We start from the raw sequence: 6,064 nt of genomic DNA on the forward strand, positions 1-6,064 counted from the left end.
GCCTGCCTCTCTCAGGAGCTGTTGTTGGTGTGGCTGTGGAGGTGGGAGTGCCTGCCTCTAGCTTCTTCCCTGTACGAGGCTTTACCTTGTCTCAACCTCTCCTGCACAGAGTTAAATGCAGCTCAAAAAATGCTGCTGCCCGGCCAGGGCTTGTTATGTCATAGAGCCTCTGCCCCTGCCCAATGAAGAGCAAAGGTAGATACTTGTGTGTGGTGTTTTGATGCAGTTGAAGCTCCCTGTGGGAGTGGGCAGAAATGGACCTCTTACACTGAGGTGCTGACAGGTGGGATCTGATACTCCAAGCAGGGACCTTTACTGATGGTAGCTTTTCCCAGAACAGCATCTCTGTCTTCCTACAAATGTTTAGTCCACAGCTTCAGGGCAAGTTTTCTGACTGTTCAATCCTTAGTGACAAACCTGTATTTTATGTCAATGTGATCTTGATTTTTATAAAGACATGTATTTGACATTCAGTGACCTGATGCCTGTTTTCTTTGGATATAGAATATGGGAGCTCTTCACAGCAGTCTCTACGACATTCAAACTTTCCACATGCCCAAAGTTGGTGCCTGTGGCTTCAGTTTCTGTCATCAAGAAAACAGCAGGGACTTGGTCCCACGGCATCCTGCTCCTTCCCTGAACAGATGGAATAAAGTTTCCCTTCCTGCTCAAACCCACCTGTGCCATCCTGATAGCCTTAGGAGAGCGGGAAGTTCAGTTTCCATCCTGTGTCTGAAGGCCACTCTTTCTTGGGGTCACTGTACTATTGGACGTTCTCCTGTGACTTCCAGAGGCAGTTGAGTCTCTGAAGGCCCACAGTGGCTGATATTTTTATCCAGCCTTCTGTAGACTTGATTGACAAGATCTATACTGTCTGGAGGCAGATGTCACAATGCATCCCACTTTCTCCCCTCTTCCTCAATCAGCATATGGCTGCTGCTCACTGTTCCTTTGGGGATCTCAGATCTTAAGTGGGAGTGAGCTCAGTCCTCAGCTTTGTCTGGGGGAAGAACTCTCAGAGAGCTGAGCCAGTAAACACAAGTAGGGTTTTTTGTCTTCATCTTGCCATTTAAGGAGCTTGTGTAAGTTCTGTCTTCACCTTCTATAGCTGCATTTTTCACAAAGGCAAGAGTCAAATTTGGAGTTACTGGACCAGATTGTTGATGTCTCTTCTGCTCAAGCTGATCCCCTGAGAAAACTCATCCCTGGAACTTGCTTTTCTGATCCTAGCCAAGCTGCACCTTTGCCACTCCAGTATCTGGGTATGTGTTGAGGGGCCTGACAAAGTGTGGACTGCCGGAACCAAAGGTTTTGCTTGTGTGCCTGTCCACAGCTCTTCTCAAGCTCTTTGCGCTTTTAATTTCAGAAGTGACTACTCATTTGCTTATCCTCTTTGCCATGTCTCTGCTGGTCTGTGCTCCCAGCTCAGCACTAGCCTCTTGGTCCCATTAACAGCTCCCTGCTTTTCTGCATTCCTTTGGCTGCTGTGCTGACGGGGAAGCTCATGTGCACTGCTGCAACCTGTCTCCTGCGTCTTCATGAAACACTTGCTTTGTTTTCGCTTAGCATTTTGTCCTGGTTATTACAGATTAACCCCTTTGTGGTTACTCCATGATCACAAATGCTTTGCTGCAGGGCCTCTTGCACCTGGTGCAGTGATTACATTAACTGGTCTCCTTGCATCAGCTGGGTGTATGCAAGGGCTCCCCTGACACACTCCACCATCCAGCACTGCAGGCATCCCATTGCTGGCTGTGTAGGAGAGCTGGGGTTTGTGGGAAAGTGGAATACATACTGAACCAGCTGCAGATTATCTTCTGCCTGTCTCAGTTTTGATTATGCAGTCCCCCAGATGTGCTCTTAAACAATCTGGATTTTGCCTCTTCTTCCTCTCTCCTTTTATGGGTGCACTTGGCTCCAGCACTCAGCTGCTAGCACAGAGCAAGGCTGGTTTGAATCTCTGTTTCCCTGCCTGTGCTTGCCTGAAGCAGTCTCAAGTTGTATGTAGCTGAAAGGATTCCCAGGCTGAGGTGGCCACAGGGCTCTGGAGACAGGCTGCAGGCAGCCGTGGGCTCAGGCAGGCCATTGCCATGAGCCTGAAGCTACCACCACTCTTCCACAGGCACATACCAGCCCTGCTTTACTCTGCTGTTATCAATGAAAATGATGCCTTCTGCCATGGGTTTGGCTATTTCAGTGCTTCCTGCTGCATCTTTCTGCCCTCTAAAGCAGTACTGCCTTGAGCATACATAGCTTGTGAGTTAGCTGTCAGCCCCCTTGCACTGTGTCAAACTAGCAAAGCCTAGTGACTGGAGTGACTGGTCATTTACTTGTAGCAGAATATCCCTGCTGGCTTCATCTCCAGGGGACTTGAGGTGTAGCAGCAAAGGGCACATGTTCCTCATGGGTCATAGACCTGTCTGGCCAGCTTCATCCCTCCAAGGTGCCAATGATCCTTACCCAGCATACAGAGCAGTGTCTGGGGCCTGTGTAAAGCCTTTCCCTGTGGGCTGCCCTCCAGTTTGGCTGGCAGGGGAAGAGCAGCCAATTCAGGCTGTGCTCAAGTGCTGTATGTGGTGCTGGCAGAAGTCAGCACCCAGGAACTGTGCAGGACACCACAACATGAGAGAGGTGAGCAGGGGCTGAGCCATATACCCCCCACTCCCCGCACTGTGCTGCATAATCAAGTGGGGGAATAAAAGAGGAGACTTTATTTTAAGGCCATCTCAGCCTTCTCTCAGCCTGTGTTGGGGGGCATGGTCATTGCCCTTGGTGCTTTTGCGACAGAGTGTGCCTCTGCCTGTTATCAGAAGAAGGTTATTAAGCTAGTCATGGAGCTGTCCTGTATCAGGACAAACAGTCCCTAATAGAGCTGTCTGTCTCCTCCAGTGCCAGACAAGTTGTTTAATCTGGGAAGAGCGTGTTTGCTGCCAGGGATACGTGTTGCTTACCTGCAGTGCTGCCTACCTGCAGTGCTGCCTGCTCGGCCCTGCTTGGAGAGGGTGGACCTGGCTTCCTCACCCCACTGCCAGGCACCAGCCAGGGTGTCCAGCCCCACCGTCTGCCCTACTACCATTGTCTCTAGAAGCACAGGCAGTCCTAGCAGGGCCCAGCCCATCCTGCTGTATTGATCAGAGCAGAAACCAAGGCTGCTATCAAGAGCCAGACTGGGCCCTGCACCCTCCCTGCACCCTCTGGTAGCCAAGGCAGGGTCTGGCAGTGGAGTCTCAGAGGGTGCCTCTGTTGCAGCACTCTGCGTGAGCAGGGAGGGAGGAGCGCTTGCTTGCACAAGCTCTTGCCATGTCCCTCCTGAGCTGCAGTGCTTGTCCCAGAAGTGGATGTTCTTCTTATCCCTCTGCTTACACTCCCCCTCAGCCACCATCTCCTTTTTTTACCAGTTCCCCTTGCTCTTGCTGGGCTGTGCAGCTGCCCTTCCATGGCTCTGCCCCACGACTCAGTGTTTTGGGGCTGATCCTGGCTTTTGCGGTTGGTGACGGTGCCCCTGTTTCCTCTGCAAAGCTGATCTTTGAACCAGACCCCACAAGACCGCTGGTCTGTACATCCTTCCTGCCCACTATGCTCTGTCAGCCTCAGCTGATGTGGAAAGGGATGAGGGTGGGCAACACTCTTTGTCCATTGTTTTCTGTTCCCAGATGGTGTGGGTTTTCCTCTGCCCCAGGCTGAAAGGGTGATACCTCTGCAGGCATTTGGGTTTTGCAAGCTTAAGAAAAGGGTAGATTCCAGAAACACTCAGGGCAACATCAGGGGAAACTGGAGGGCTCTGACACCAGAGGCCAGATGCTGACAAGCACACTAATGCCTGTCCATGGGGTGTGTGACACCAGCCCCTGGGCCTGGCCCCCAAGGCAATCCCTGCCCTGCAGCCCAGGCGTGGGCTGAGCTGTGCTGTGCAAAAATGCTGCAGCAGTGGTGCCTGACCCCAGCCCAACAAGCAGCTTCATTCCGGCTACAACGGCTTCAGTTTGCGGTGCCTCAGAGGTCACACTCCCCAGTTTAATGTGAGGCTGGTGAAATAGGGGCTTGTTCTTAATGCGCTGAGCACCAGAGTCAAAGGGTCACATCGGTCCCTTACCCCTGGCAAACTGCTTGGCTGTCTGGGGTTGAAGCCAGGCTGGAGGCGAGCTTTCCAGGCTGGAAACACTTGAAAACAAGTGGTTACTGTGGGGAAAGCCACAAGGCACTTTAACTGCCAGGCAAGAGCAGGAGGTTGAACATGTGCTGCTTGACCTCTCCAGCATGCTGGAATGCTGTACTCATGCTGGCAGCCCCCTGCCCTGTTTCCACCTCTCCATGCTGCACTGCAGGTGTCACCTCCCTGCAGCTCTGGGTTTCATTTCTGGACCTGAAAGCTTGCCTACATTCTTCCAAAAGCTTGAGTTTCTGTGCTCAGCTTACCGTCTCCTTGCATCCACCTCTTCCTGTTTCTCCTGGCCTGGGATGGAGATTGTGACCAGAGTGTCTGTGCTAGATCTGGAACGCACTTTTCCCTTACTGAAATGTTAATGCCACAGTTGCATGCATGAGAACAGGATTCAATGGGAACTATTTCTTCATGTGCTGGTCAAATTCCCCTTAATTTGCTGCAGCTCTCCCTCCATAGGGCTTAAGGTGTCACCTGGGACTGACCCATCCATGAGTGGGGGCGAAGGAAGGAGTGAGCAAAAGAGCCTAAAGCAGGGCCCTTTTCCCCAGCCTGTTGCACACACACTTGCATCTCTGTCAGGATACAGAACACTGGTATGGGGGGCTCCAGCTGCCCTTCCATGTAAGAGCACCAAGCCTGTGCCCAGGGTGCTGGTATAACGCCATGGTGGCATTGCTGATTTAGGGAAGCTGCACGGCTGCTGCAAATAACCAAAACCCCACACTGGATGTGATGGCCACACTCCCCATACCTCTCCTTGCCCCAGCCTCATGGCCTCAGCCCTCCCAGCCAGCCCCGGTGCTGCACCTGCATGCCAGTTCATAGAAACCCTCCTGCAGAAGGAGCACGTGTTTCAGTAAGGAGAAGCAGTGTTTCGTGCGATTACGCAGACACCAGCTTCCCCATGATGATTTGGGTTGTGCAAGACTGCTCACTGCTCGGCATCCCTCCTCATCCCCACACAACGGGGCCCAGGACATGGGTGTGGTTGGCCCAGTGTGGAGACTCAGCCCCAACAAAATTCCCACACAGCCAATTTTAGCGGTGCAAAGTGAGTGGCCAGGGTCCTTGGGTGAAAGGACAGGGCACGGCGCCAGGGTGGTGACTCAAAGCCACTGCTGCCATTATGCTGGCCTTGGCAGTGCAGTGGTGACTCTAAAGGCACATCTGGAGGTGCTGCATGCTCAGCCCGGTCCTGCTGCAGGAACCTAGCCTAGGACACGAGAAGCGGCACGGGCTTCAAAAGGCTTGAGGCACATTACCACGAAACAGGTACGTCTTGCTCTGCGTTCCCACCATGTGTGGGGCCACCTCTCCTCTGTGCCACCAGATCTCTCCTTTCTCCCATTCTCGCTCTCCACTGGGAGGGGAAGAACGCCGTAAGGAACAGGAAGTTATTGTGCAGGAGACTCTCATGGCCGGAGCGGGGGCTCCCTCTGCTAACCCTGCGGCCGGACTCACCCCTGAACAGCCCGCGGGCTGAGCCACACCCGCGGTTCGGAGCGTCCCCCTAGGGCGGGCAGGGAGCCTCCGTTCGCTCCGCTTCCCGGGAGCGGCCGCCCAGGAGCCAACGGCTGCGCGGGGCTCGGGGCGGACAGAGAGGGCCGGTCAGCGGGGGCTGCATGGAGCTGCTGGGGCGGGAGTCGCCTCTGGGCGAGTTTTGGCCGGCGCCGGCCCCTGCCCGCAGCTCTGCGCGGCCTCCCAAGCCGCGAGCGGGGAGGACCGAGGGCGGCACCGCCCGACGGGCGCAGGACGGGCCGGAGCGGGGCGGGACGGGGCCGCAGTTCCGCGCCGCGTGGCACGGCCGCTGCTCGGTGCCGAGCGGGACTCACGGGGCGGAGATGCGGAGCGGGGCGGTCGGTGCGCACCGGCGGGCGGGCGGGAGCGGGGCGGGGCGGG

This window comes from Coloeus monedula (assembly GCF_965178545.1).
Source record: "Coloeus monedula genome assembly, chromosome: 7".
In the NCBI taxonomy this organism is placed as follows: Eukaryota; Metazoa; Chordata; class Aves; order Passeriformes; family Corvidae; genus Coloeus; species Coloeus monedula.